At 52.7% G+C, this 14,612-nt stretch overlaps 1 pseudogene; it reads right to left on the minus strand.

Moving 5' to 3' along the window:
- Window positions 1-10,207: 10,207 nt before the first annotated feature.
- On the minus strand, window positions 10,208-14,211 carry LOC149861578 (sulfotransferase 2B1-like; annotated as a pseudogene).
- Between the last annotated feature and the right edge of the window lie 401 nt (window positions 14,212-14,612).

Here is a 14,612-nt window from a genome sequence, read left to right on the forward strand (position 1 = left end):
GCCTGGGATACATTAGTGGAGAAAATGCACTGGGTTGGGGGTTATCTTCCACCTCAGATAAGCTGTTTGCTAGATAGTTCCTTCTCCCTGTCACCTCACAGCAACACATTGAAATAGCTTGTACTGCAGGAGTGACCCCAGAGAACTCCTATTGTAACCCTTGGCATTGGCCATTCAGTGACTGGGGGAGGGGGGTACACTGCAGTCAATTTCTCTGACTGGACGGTGTGGCAGTGACAGGGGTATCATTACTGGAGCCTTCCTATTGGTGACTCCGCCCTCCTGTTATGGGCCAACCACCTGCTTACTTTCCTGCCATGCCTTGATCTTAATTGATTAATTGATTGATGTAATTAGCAGGAGGCTGCCCAATTTATGCACCCCAGTGCCAGGGGCGCTATCTGCAGCTCCTTTTCCTCCCCTATAAGGCAGCCTAAGCCTCGCATATGGTACTGACATGGTTTTGACCTGGGCCCTGCTGTGACTTGGCCCTCTTCTTAACCTCACTGGGGCTTCGCACTGCCCCCTTGCTCTGGGGCTGGGGTCAGTACACCCCAAAATGCCACACCCTCTCTGGTGCCAGGGTCCCCACACTACTGTGGAGCCCCTATGAGGCCTCCTCCAACCCTTAATAGCCTCACCCGGTCCTCTGGTTAAAACAGTGAACACAAAAGCACAAAGCCCCTGGGCTATAACATAAAAAAGCTAAACTGTCCAGCCACACAACATCCAATCCCTACCAGGAAGTACTCCAACCCATAGCAGTAATCAGGGCCAGCTCCCACAGTCAGGGTTCTCCCCTCTGTCTGCACTGTCTAAGCTCCTCCTCCCTTAAATGCTGGGGGGGAACTGCCCTCTTGGCCTCATGCCTGGGCTTATATGGGCTAGGCCCTGCCCCTTCCTGTCAGCTGGCTCCCCAGCAGTTGTCCTGACAACCAGCACCTGTGACTCTGGCTGCCCTGGTAACTGGCAGCTGGGCCTCCTGCTTTTTGACACTAGGAGTCTCTCCCGAGCTGTTTCTGCTCTCAGGCACAGGGCACCTGAGTGCTCTGTGACAGGTAAGAAGCCACCTTTGTTTCTCCCCAAAATCTCTGCCCTGTGACAACTAGATTAGAATGGGCCCAGCAGAGGAGACACACCTTTACCCTATCTCTTTAGGTAACCTGAGATGGATACATTCCTGAGGGAGGGGGGAATCTGCTCCTTCTGCCTACGTGACTGATATCTCCTCCTCCTTCTCCTCCTGCGGCTAAAAAGGAAAGCCTACAAAGGATGGAGGACGGGATTCACCTCCAAGGAGAATTATTCTGCACTGGTCCGGTCCTGCAGGGAGCAAACCAGGAAAGCCAAGGCTGCAACTGAACTCCAACTAGCTTCAAGCATCAAGGACAACAAAAAGTCCTTTTTCAGATATGTGGGGAGCCGGAGGAAAAGCAAGGGCAATGTTGGACCCCTGCTAAACCAGATGGGGCAACTGACAACTGACGCCCAGGAAAAAGCCAACCTATTAAATAGGTACTTTGCGTCAGTTTTTCATCAGTCCCATGGGATGCCCATGCCTGCTATGGGACAGGGAGATCCGGGTGATGGGAATCCCCTACCCTCCATAAATGCTGACCTCGTGAAGGAACACCTTGAGAAGCTGGATACCTTCAAGTCAGCCGGCCCTGACAATCTGCACCCCAGGGTACTCAAGGAGCTGGCGAGCGTCATAGCCCAGCCCCTGGCACAGATCTTTGAAAATTCCTGGCGCTCTGGTGTAGTGCCCGAAGACTGGAAGAAGGCCAATGTGGTGCTGATCTTCAAGAAAGGGAGGAGAGTGGATCTGGCTAACTACAGGTCCATTAGCCTGACTTCTATCCTGGGGAAGATCTTAGAAAAGTTTATTAAGGAGGCTATCCTTGATGGACTGGCCCAGGCTAACATTCTAAGGGATAGCCAGCACGGGTTCGTTGTGAGTAGGTCTTGTTTGACCAATCTCATTTCCTTCTATGACCAGGTGACCTATCACCTGGACAAGGGAGAAGAGATTGATGTCATATATCTTGACTTCAAAAAAGCCTTTGATCTGGTATCCCATGATCACCTCTTGGCCAAACTGCCCAGTTGTGGCCTTGGCTCCACCACGATCTGCTGGCTGGGAAATTGGCTCCGTGGTCAGACCCAGAGGGTTGTAATCGATGGCAGTCACTCATCGTGGTTCCCTGTGACCAGTGGGGTCCCTCAAGGCTCTGTCCTGGGACCCATCCTGTTCAACATCTTCATTAACGATGTGGACATTGGAGTCAGGAGTGGACTGGCCAAGTTCGCCGATGACACCAAACTTTGGGGCAAAGCATCCACGCCAGATGATAGGCGGGTGATCCAGGCTGACCTGGACAAACTCAGCAAATGGGCGGACGAGAACCTGATGGTGTTTAACACCGAAAAATGCAAGGTTCTCCACCTTGGGAGGAAAAACCTGCAGCTTCCTTATAGGCTCGGCAGTGCTACGTTGGATAGCACTACAGAAGAAAGAGACTTGGCGGTCGTCATTGACCGCAAGATGAACATGAGCCTGCAATGCGACGCTGCGGCTAGTAAAGCAACCAAAATGCTGGCTTGCATCCATAGATGCTTCTCGAGCAAATCCCGGGACGTCATTCTCCCCTTGTACTCGGCCTTGGTGAGGCTGCAGCTGGAGTACTGTGTCCAGTTTTGGGCCCCACAATTCAAAAAGGATGTGGAGAAGCTTGAGAGAGTCCAGAGGAGAGCCACGCGCATGATCAGAGGTCAGGAAAACAGATCTTATGATGACAGACTGAGAGCCATGGGACTCTTTAGCCTGGAAAAGCGTAGGCTCAGGGGTGATCTGATGGCCACCTATAAGTTTATCAGGGGTGACCACCAGGATCTGGGGGAACATTTGTTTACCAGAGCGCCCCAAGGGATGACGAGGTCGAACGGTCACAAACTCCTGCAAGACCGTTTTAGGCTGGAAATAAGGAAGAATTTCTTTACTGTCCGAGCCCCCAAGGTCTGGAACAGTCTGCCAGCGGAGGTGGTTCAAGCACCTACATTGAACACCTTCAAGAGTAAATTGGATGCTTATCTTGCTGGGACCCTATGACCCCAGCTGACTTCCTGCCCTTTGGGCAGGGGGCTGGACTCAATGATCTCCTGAGGTCCCTTCCAGCCCTAATGTCTATGAAATCTATGAAATCTATGAAATCTGGGTGAGGGGCATCTTCAAATTGGTTGGCCAACAGCCAACAGGTGCTGGCCTCCATTGGACCAGGTGAACTACTGCCGATCTTGCAAGACATGCCAGTGGATGGGCAAAAGTGGGGACCAGAGAAAGGCTCCCCTACAGCCCCTCCCTATCATTGATCAACCCTTCCAAAGAGTGGGGATAGACATTGTGGGCCCTCTGAGGCATAAGACCTGTAGAGGGAAGAAATACATCCTGACTCTTGTGGATTTTGCAACTCAATATCCGGAGGCAGTTGCCTTGACCTCCACCAAGGCACCTGTAGCTGCTGATGCCCTCACCAAGATCTTCTTTCAGCTGGGGTTTCCCTTAAAGATCCTGACTGACCGGGGTGGCAACTTCCTGGCAGAGGTGATGCCTGTGGGAGTGCTGTGGGGTGAAACACCTCAAGGCCACAGCCTACCACCCTCAGACAAATGGGCTAGTAGAGAGGTTCAATTTGACCTTGAAAGGTATGCTAAAGCCCTATGTGGACTCTAACTCCAAAGACTAGGATGAGAAACTTCCACATTTGCCTACTGGGAGGTGCCCCAGGAGTCTACTGGGTTCTTGCCATTTGAGCTGATGTTTGGGAGGTGAGTTCGAGGTCCTCTCGATTTGGTGAGAAAGGAGTGGGAAGGAAAAATCCCTTCCACCAAGACCTCCGTGGTGGAGTATGTGCCAAACTTTCGTCAGAAACTGACTGACATGATGAAAGTGACATGAGACTCCCTGAGACAGGCCCAGGAGAAGCAAAGGTCCTGGTATGATGAAAAGGCTTGCTTACGTACCTTTGAACGACGTGATAAGGTTATGGTTTTCCTGCCACTAAAGACAGACAAGCTGCAAGCCGCTTGGGAAGGTCCTCATGTTGTCCTGGACAAGCTGGATGATGTAACTTATGTAGTGCCAGGAGTGGGAAGAAGCCTAAGACAGTTCATGTGAACATGCTTAAACCATACTTTGATAGAGGTGATACGGTGTTCTGGGTTTCCTCAGTAGAAGGATCACCTGAGGACCCAGAGGAGCCGGTCATGTACGGTGACTGGGATGGAGAAGCAGGAATGGAAGGAACTCCACCTGCCGGACCATCTGTCCTCTCAAGACAAGGACAAGCTGCTCACAGCACTCAAAGACTTTGGGACAGTGTTCTCCAACAAACCGGGTGAAACGGACCTGGCAATACACTCTATAGACATGGGCAGCCATCGCCCTATACACTGCAGACTTTACCCAGTTAACAAGAAGTAAAGCAAGAAATAATTCAAGAGATCACAGAGATGGAAGGGTTAGGGGTAATCCGGCCTTCAGTGAGTCCCTGGGCCAGCCCGGTGGTACTCATCCGGAAGCAGGATGGGTCCATCTGGTTCTGTGTGGACTACCGGAAGCTGAACGCTGTGACCACCCCTGATGCATACCCTATTCCCAGGATGGATGCTTTGCTTGATCACCTGGGCCCAGCCAAGGTTATCTCTACTCTTGATCTGTCCAAAGGATTCTGGCAAATGGCACTGGATCCGGATGCCATAGCCAAGTCCGCCTTTACCTATAGACCCCCGTGGGACTATATGAGTTTACGGTTTTACCTTTCGGTATGTGCAACTCTCCGGCATCTTTTCAAAGACTGATTAATAACCTACTACAAGGGTGCGAGCAGTTTGCCATGGCTTACATCGATGACATCACCATCTTCAGTCAGGACTTTGAATCGCACCTGATTCATCTGGCCACCATGTTAAGCAAGATCAAGCAAGCTGGTCTTACAGTGAAAGCCAAAAAGTGCCAGTGGGCACTATCCGAAGTGGTATATTTGGGACATTGTGTGGGTAGAGGTCATATTGCTCCCTTATGGGACAAGATCGAGGCCATTAAAGACTGGCCGCCTCCACAAACCAAGAAGCAAGTCAGAGCCTTCCTTGGCCTGGCTGGATATTACAAACGGTTTGTCCCAGGATTTGGAGCAACAGCAGCTCCCCTACATGAGCTGACCAAGAAGGGCATCCCTGATCCAGTGGTCTAGAAGCTGGGGTGCCAAGAAGCATTTGACACCCTAAAGGCTGCCCGGGTCAAACAACCGATCCTGAAGGCACCGCTCTATGATAAACCGTTCTACATCACCACGGATGCCTCCGATTCAGGAGTAGGAGCTGTACTCTTACAAGAGCACCAAGAGACGTGGCACCCTGTGGTGTATCTAAACTGGAAGTTAATCCCTCAGGAGCAGAACCTGTCATCTATTGAGAAGGAGTGTTTGGCAATCGTCTGGGCACTGAACAAGCTGAAGGCCTGTTTATGGGGGCAGCAGTTCACCAACCTATAGGACCATGCCCCACTGCAGTGGTTGCAGACAATGCAAAACACCACTGCCAAACTGCAACGATGGGCCTGGTAGCTTCAAGAGTTCAACTTCATTGTCAAACACATCAAAGGAACCCAGAATGTGGTAGCAGATGCCCTGTCACGAAACGACTCTGGGTAGTGGGTTAGATGGACTCAGACCTGCTTGAGAGAGCTCTGGTGGGGGAGTTCCTTAAAGTGCTATCATGTTTTATATGTGTTATTGTTAGGATCAGTGTGAGAGAGAGAAGGAGCCACCAGGCTCCAAAGCACACGGGCTAAACTAAGGCTCAGCGACCTCAGGTGCTCAGCCCCAAGGAGCCTGGCAGAAATCTCCCTTACCCAGGTGTTTTGGGAGGGGAGGGACAGAGAACTCCCATGCCGGTATAAAGAAGAGCAGGTGACAGGAAAGGAGAAGAAGCACAGAACCAGAAGGAGGACAAGGAGGAGGAGCGAGCTGACACACACTGCAGGGAAGGTGGAGAGCTGGTAGGAGACTCTTGCAGAAAGTAAGCCCCCAAGAGGGGAATTAGAGCCCAGACTACTGACCCGGCAGGGCCCGGCAGAGAGAATTGTACTGTAATACCCCTAATAGAGGGGCACTGTAGATTTGGTGGTACCATATGGCATGTAGAAGTGGCACAAGCCAAAAAGATGGTGTCACAGATGGACTTAATGCACTAAAAAGGAATCATGGCAACCTCAACAACAGGCTCAGAGAGAGAGAGAGAGCCACCAAAGACAGACTGACCTCATGAAGGCCAATTTGTTTTGATCTTGGCTACAAATAGCAGGAACAATAAAACAGGCCAGGAGACCCTTCTTTGTTTTCTTGTTTTTCTTGTCTTTTGTTGTTCGTTTTGATTGGAACCGAGGACACGTGGCAAGACCAACTGGCTGGTCAGACCCCGGTGGAACAGGCGAGGGTGTAGGGATGGTGGAGCCCTCAGGAATGTAGGACCCCACAGGACGACTGTGAGACTACTAATGGGACTACACGTACAGGTAACGAGCCAACTCCTTTACCATCAAGTTGTGGCAGGAGAAACATGGGCGTGTAGATCACCATTTAGAAACAGTAACACTCTCGTCGATCAGCAGGCAGTGTCCTACAGGTCTGCAAATGACAGAGTTACTTGACAATCAGTATTATGTGTTGCGTAATTTCTCTTCAGGTGTGAAAGGCGACCCTTCCAAACAAAGCACGCTTGTACCCATAGCTCTGTAAAGCTAGGGGTCCAAGCTTTTAAAGGGAGGGGGGAAGTGTGGCAGGAAAGCACCTTTGTTTCTCCCCAAAATCTCTGCCCTGTGACAATGTGATAGGATGGGCCCAGCAGAGGAGACACACCTTTACCCTATCTCTTTGGGTAACCTGAGATGGATACATTCCTGAGGGAGGGGGGAAACCTGCTCTCTCTGCCTACGTGACTGGTATCAGCTACCTGGGTGGGGGGCATCTACCTGGTGGGCTAGAGTCTGCCTGGCAACTACTGATGTGTTTCAAATTGGTTGGCTGATAGCCAACAGGTGCTGGCCTCCATTGGACCAGGTGAATGAGGTCACAGGGGCTATATAAGTTAAGACTGCCCAGGAGGAGGGGGCAGCAGCCATGCAGGGGACTCAGAGAGGAGCTTTACCATCTGAAATTGGCTCTCTCCCCCATAACTCATGAGCGAGGAATGGCCTGCCTCCAGAGGGGATCTCCAACAGCCTCGGGATGATGCTTGTGAGTAAGCTACTCAAGATCTGGTTAGATATCTAGCTGGCAGTAACTCAGATGCGTGATCAAAAGGCTACCTCAGCCAGACTGTTCTGCTTGATGGGATATCCATGATATTGCTCTATCTTGTACCTGATTTTCACCCTACCCCCTGTAATCAATAAAGTTCTCCTTTGTGACCGATGTAGGAGACATATTGAGGGGTGGGTCTAAATTATGCCTAAGAGGCCCCTTAGGTCTGCAGACTAAGGGAGACTTTCCTTTTTGGCCCCCGACTTGGGGAAGTGCCCCAAGTGCCTGTACTGGGTTGAGTACCCATTGGATTATTAGGCCTGTGTTTCCCCAAGGACACAGGGCCGAGAGAGTCCCTTCTCGGGGTGGTGGCAGCACACGTTAACACCAGGCTAGCAAATGTGCTCCAGGAAGGGGGTCAGCCGGACACGAGGCATCCCTAGGGAGGCACTCAGAGCCTGGAAGGTGGTTGGGCGCAGTTCAGGTGGGTGGCTTAATACAGGAGCACCCTCTACTGGCCCGCCATGATTGTTACATGCCAACAAACATTAAATAATATAAAAAGTTTGAAATTCTTTATTTACAATGTACAAGGTTGAGTTAATACAGGAATAACAGTTGAGAACTATTTACACTTAAAGGATGCTTAAATCAGTGGATACACAGCTAATAACTTTTGGGCACTATGTTGTAGATTCATTATATTTGATCCCTAATTAACTATGTACAACCAAAAGCCAATCGCCCTGACTTATGCCCAACAAATAGAGGGAGGAGCAGTCCCTCACTCCTTACACCACAGGCTTGTGGCTTCAGCTACCTCAGGGTACCCACGCAGGCTCAGGTGTCTCACAGTCTGCAGAAACTGTTCCTACTCAGACTCCTGCAAAACACAAATTCTCCTCCATCCACTGCCGTGTGCTCCTCTCTGCCTGGGCACAGCTTCTCCATGCTCACAGAGCTGTTTACACAGTTAAACAGAGACGGAGAGCAAGCTGCTGCTGGCAGACCAGGCAGCATCTCTGGGCTCGTTTTACCTTATGCCACTCAGGCACGCTGAGGCTCCCTCTCAGGTCATGTCTCTCTGAGTCTCAACCCATACAGGCATCCTGGGGACTTTCCTTACCTGGTATCTCTTTCCATGAAGCCACCCAGTCCCACCACAGTTCTTTTCCCAACCACTCACACGGTGGGGGGCGGGGGGGAAAGAACTGTGGTGGGACTGGGCATTATCACACCCTTACCAACCTCCTCCCCCCTGCCAAGTCTTCAAGCCCAGCAGGGAATTGACATCCCACTCTCCAGTGCTTTCCTGGGGCTGTGTCCTCACCCTAAGGAATTCGTTCAGCTCCTCACAAACTTCACTGACTCGTTCTAGGGGTCTGCTCTCTTTTGCTTGACCCTTTCGATGCAACACTGCTGAAGAAAGGGAAGCTTGATTAATGAAACATCAAGGGCTTGTGTAGACAAAATGGGGGCCCTAAATTGAAGTGGTGGGTTCTTAAAAACATCACTTCAATTTAGGGCCAAGGAAACCCCCGTGTTGTGCACACATTCATGCACTTATTTGCTTCTCCAGTGAGGGGGAGGGGAGGACAAGCTGCCAGATGGAGAAGCGGTCACTGGGTTTTGGGGGGTGCTTTCCTCTGTGGCAGCGGCAGCACCTGCCCACAGACACCTGGCTTGGGCAGTCTCAGAGGCCACTACAGCCATGGAGGGAAGTACCAGGCCTCCATGCAGCTCAGGCAGGCAGGGAGGTTGCAAGGGAAAAAAAAAAAGATCAGGCTCACTAATTTTCGTTTTTTTTCTTGGGTGGAGCCTGCTTTCCTGGGCTGCTGTCAGGCTGCCTGCACGGCTTCCTGCAAAACCCCTGAGCTACATGGAGCCTGGTGCTTCACTCTGTGGCTGTAGGGCAGCAAACTAAAACTCCTCAGAGGAGTTTTAGTTTTCTGTGCCCCAAGTCATTTAAGGCGCATTACACTGACGAATTTCCTACAGCAGCTGGAATTACTGCACAATATGCCCCTGATATGTGCAAACACCAACACCATTAAAGCAGTGGAAAAGCATTTAATTCACTTTAAAGTGTCATGCACACATGCCCCCCATTTTGTCTACACATGGCCCAAGACTATAAAACAGGAGAAAGTGTCATTAACTCCCAGAAAGAGAAGAGAGATCACCAGGAAGTGGGTAGGCAATAATGAAGAGAATCAACTTTATTGAGAGTTAGTTTTAAATTGTGGGTAGCTCCAGAGTCAAGGGGGAGGGGGGAACTGCATTCCTGCCCTCCTAGATCCACCGCTGTTGTACAGGTGGTTTGGATTTGTAAAGTGTTAGAAGGATTATGGGGTGTCATTGTTCAGAATCAGGCACCAAGCCAGACGCTGTCACTGTAAAGACGGTCAAATGTGTGCTGAACAGGAATGTTCCCTGGGGGCCAGGCCTCAGTTCATGCACAGCACAGGGGTGCTGTCTAGGTCCCTGGGGTGGGGGGAGGGAGTAAACAACCCACCCAGGGTCTCTGTGCAGCTGCATAGATGGAAGCAATGAACATGATGGCTGGGTGAGGTGGCTAAGTTGGGTTCTCTCAGCAAGGGCATGGAAGGTATAGAGCAGAGGATCAAGTGCATCCTGGCACAGGGCTGCTGTGGAAGTGATGGAGGGACCTAGGACCAAGGCACTCCCCTCATGGCCTGCAGTTGCCTGGGGTGTATGTGCCTGGGGTGCACCCCTATGCTAGTCTCAGACTCTGCTCTGGAGAATTGACAGCACCTCTCTGTGCTCACAGCAGCTGTGGAGCTCAGAGGAGGGGTCTGTTGGCTCATACCCTGGCTGGAGCTGCACAGAGGGGCCCTGGGGGTATGTTAGTCCCAGGGGACGGCAATACCAAGTCCATGCAGCTGCTCCTAGGACCTGGTGGTGATGCAGTGGCTCTGCTCCTCTGACAGCAAGTTCTTCCAGTCTCCAGACACCACTGAAGAGCCAGGGAGGGACATAAGACCCAAGTTAGATGTAGGGCACCAGCCCTGAGGCCCTCAGCCCTTCCAGTGCCCTCAATCCTGACCTGCAGCCCCCTATCACCCAGTTCAGTGCCCACCTTTCCTAAGGAACTGCCCCTTCTGGTGATCCATGTACTCATCAGGGATCTGTAAGCCATTGGACATCTGGTTCTCCGGCATGGTTTGGAAGGAAGCATTCTCCACCACTGAGGATATTTGCTGTTCACTCAGCTCCTTCCCCAGGAAGTGGCAGATCCTCACCACACTTCCATGAAGGTCCTAGGAGGGAAAGACCAGCTCTGAGTGAGCCAGGAAGGTGTCTAGGGAAAGACTGAACTGAAAGGAGGTTAGAGGAGGTTAGATGAACATCTTGCTGGGGTCATTTGACCCCAGTACTCTTTCCTGCCATGGCAGGGGGTCGGACTAGATGATCTGCTCAGGTCCCTTCCGACCCTAGAAACTATGAAACTATGAAACTCATACTGAAGGGCTCACTTTGGTGCCAGAACCAGTACTGCCATTGGTGATGTGTAGGGGGTGCACACAGGTGCACATGCATGCCCTGCGATCAGCCACCACCACTGCTGCCAGTGGCACCTGTGGACAGTTGCCACTAGCCATGCCCCCCCTTGCTGCCAACACCGGTGGCAATGCCTGTGGGCAGTCGTCGATCGTTGCTGGCCACCATCATTCCTATTGGTTGCATCTTCAGGTGGCTGTGCTGCCGGTGGCATCTACTCACCCCCTCCTCCCACAGCTGACACTGCCATGGCTGCCTGCAGGAGCTCCCCACTTGCTGCTGCCATGCCCCTGCTGCTGCCACTGCCACTGCTACTGCCACTGCCACCACCACCTGCAGGTGGTCACCATGCCCTCCCCACCCCCCAGCCTCCAAGGGCATGTGTTGTTCATGAGTACTGCACTCCTGGTGAATTAGGGCTGGTTAAGCATGTCTCACCCAGCCTTGCCCTGAAAGAAACTTGGAACACACCTGTGGAGCAAGATGGATGTTCCAGGCAGGATCAGCCCTGACTAAAATGTCACAGACCAGGGTCTGTTCAGCCTACTCTTGGACATTTCAAGACTCCAGAGCTACTTCTAGGCCACCTGTTTCAGTGCTTGACCCCCCTTAGAGCCAGGAAGTTCCTCCTCGTCTCCAATCTCAGTTTGTACTACTGCACTTTGAAGCCATGGCTCCTTGCCCTGTTCCCCACCACCACAGAGAAAAGCGCATCTCCAGCATCTGTAGACTTGCCCTTTGCATATTTCAAGCCTGTTATCAAATTTCCCCTCAAGGTCCTCTTCTCCACTCCCTGCTCTTCCAGCCTTCCCTCATCTACCTTGCTTCCCAGGCCTCTGACCATATTTGTTGCCCTGCACTTACTTGTTTGGGGCCAAAGGCTGGACACAGGGCTCTAGGGGAGGCCTCAATTGGGCCAAGTCTGTGTCTCACCAGCACCTTACATTTTTGCAGTCGAGCAAGGGCAGGGCCGAACTGGCATCTGGGAGTAACTCTTATTTTACACCAGAAACAGCCATGGGGTTTTGACCTGAAAGCTGCTCCTCCTGGTGGATATGGGGACCCCATCCCCAGGATCCTACCTCCTGCACCTCCTTGTAGGTGATGTAGAAGAAGTTCTCTTGGCCCCGAAGACCCAGCCAGCCAGCCATGTGGTCGAACCAGGAGCCATAATGGATTGCATGGGGAGACAGTAGCTGTGATAATGGCCCACAGCCTGGTGAACTAGCCCATCCTGCCCTCCATGGGCAACTGGTGCCACCATAGTTGGGAGGGGCACATACCCCCTCCCCCAGCTACCAGTTAGTGACCAGGGGACCCTCCCATGACAAGTCTTGTTGACTGGGGGTGGGGGTGTCTCCCTACAGCCATTCTCACTAGCACTCATGGGGGGCATAAGTGTTCCTGCCTGCCCCCACCCCCTGCTCATCACCTAAGTCATGAGTATGGCCAGTCAGGGGGTACACTGGCACTCTCAGGGGGTGCATGTGCACCCCCTTGCACATTGTACATGTTGCCACTGCTGCCCTCACTGCCCTGGATAGTGAGAGAGGAGCCTGAAGGTCTGTCCCCAGTGGTGGAAGGGGAGTGGGTCTCACTGGAAGGTGTCAGGTGCTGTGTGTGACACACCAAGACTTTTGGAGACTCCTGATAGAGCTGAGACTTGTGGAGTGGGGCCTAGGGACACCATCACTGCCCCGCTGAGCTCCCTGCTGTGTTGGGCAGGGGGATTCCCAAATTAAATGCAGTGGGGGCTCCCAGGAAACCCAGGTGTCTGCCTAGGACAGGCCTGTGTGTTTTGGGTGTAGAGACCACCCACCAGTGCTGCTCACGGTTGCTGCTGACAAAGTCCTGCAAGAAGGCATCCATGGACCCAAGGTCCTTGTAGAGGTGAAAGGCCTTGGAGAAGTGATAGAGTGAGACGAGCACATCTTTGGGGCTGCGTAGGGTGTAAATGACCTGGGGAGAGGGGAGCAAGACTCAGATCCTGAAGAAGAGATCCTCCTATGGCTGCTGTGAGTCCTGCCCTAGTCTTCCCCACTGCTAATGTGGCATGTGCTTGTGGGTGGGAGGGGAAGGACTGTTTTGGGACAGTCCAGGCCCATTCTTTCAAGCCAGGCAACTTCAAGAGCATGAGACAGAGATGAAGGAAAGGACCACAGAACCCTAGAGTAGATGGGCTAGAAAGTACCTGGGGGCACCTAGAGCAGGTGGAGCCAGACTTTCCTGAAGCTTCCCCAGCCTAGGGACCTGACATACAGACAAGAGCAATGCAGTGGATCCTGTCTCTCTGGGATTGTGGAAGCACTGGTAGAAGACAGGGACTGGTGCTAGAGCCATAAGACATGTAAGGAGCTGGGTCACAGGATAGGCAGCAGGCAGTGAACAGGGGTGTCAGACTGCAGGGGGTCACAGTGCAGCTCTTCCAGAACCCTCTGTGATGGTTCCTATGGGATAGTGATAATAACAACCTCAGCATACAACATGGGAGTGAGCTGATGAAACTGGTGACATCCCAGGGCTGGGAGCATCATCTGCACAGAGGAGGACCTGAATATCTGGCAGACAGAACTGGATGATATTGAGGATGGAGAAAACAGGAATGGGGCAAAAATCAACAGCACAGAGGGCTGGGTCTTGCCCTCACAGACACAACAGGGACCAGTGCCAGGCACTGGGGCCTCATGGGCTGGGAGCATCAGGGGAGGGGAGACCATCCCAGGGTGACTCTGAGCAACCAACATGATGCAACCAAGAGAGGGAAGATGCTGAATGGGGTGAGGCATTTTCTGCAGAGACCAAGAGGATCTCTGTGCCACCTGGGAACATTCTGGGGAAGAAACCCAGTTGGGTTTGGAGATGGTGGCTCAACCTGTTCAGGGGCTGAGGTGATGCTGTACCTGGGAGACCCCCTCACTCCTGACCCACAACTCCCTGCTCACCCTGCTCACCTTTGCCTGTGAGCCCTGGAAGGACCTGGGGAAGAGCTGGATGGGCAGGTGTGAGCTGAGAAGCCGGGGCGGTGGGTACCCCAGGGCATTCTGCAGCCCCCTGCTGGTCTCGATCTAGGGGGCCCACCTCAAGTTCAGCACACTGCGCACCCAACTGGGGTCCCCATCGCACCGAATCAGGCTCAGGATTTCCAGCATCCAGTTGGTGCCTGGGTGAAAGGTTTGGCATATGGGAATCAGCCCGTCCTGCACTTTCTGGACCACTCTCCTCTCCCCAAACTCTGGATTCCCCTCCACTGCTTACCTGACTTGGGGTAGGCGATGTTGAAGATGTCATTGTCCAGCACCTGGAACTGGCTGTCCATGTAGTTGAGTGTCTCGGATGAATACTCCACGCAAGGGAAGGGGATCCCCTTCTAGGTGAAGAATTGAGTGGCCATCACAGCCCCGGATGCAGACGTGGGACCCTGAGGCCCGGCTGGCATGGACAGGTGTTGTGAGGCAGGGCTCTGGGCTGAGCTCAGGACACATGGTGGGGTGGGCAGGGCCCTGTGTGGGGGGCAGCACAAAGGGAGGGATGTAGCCCTAGTGCCCTGTCAGGGAAGACCTTTTCATGACCTGCCCTGCCCTGCCCCCAACCCAACCCAGAGCTACCTGGTGCCACTGCCTGGGGCAGTCAGGGTCAGTGTCCACAGGACCGCCCCCCCACCCCCCTGCCCATGCTGAGCCATGCTGTCTGTACATACAGCTTCCCTGTGGGGCAGACTTTGCTCCTGGAAGGCAAGGGGATTCAGTCCTCACCTTTGGACCTTGGGGGAGCAAACAGCTGCCAGATCTTGAG

The sequence above is a fragment of the Crocodylus siamensis genome, chromosome 6 (genome assembly GCF_052110815.1).
Source record: "Crocodylus siamensis isolate JL-2025a chromosome 6, ASM5211081v1, whole genome shotgun sequence".
Lineage (NCBI taxonomy): Eukaryota > Metazoa > Chordata > Crocodylia > Crocodylidae > Crocodylus > Crocodylus siamensis.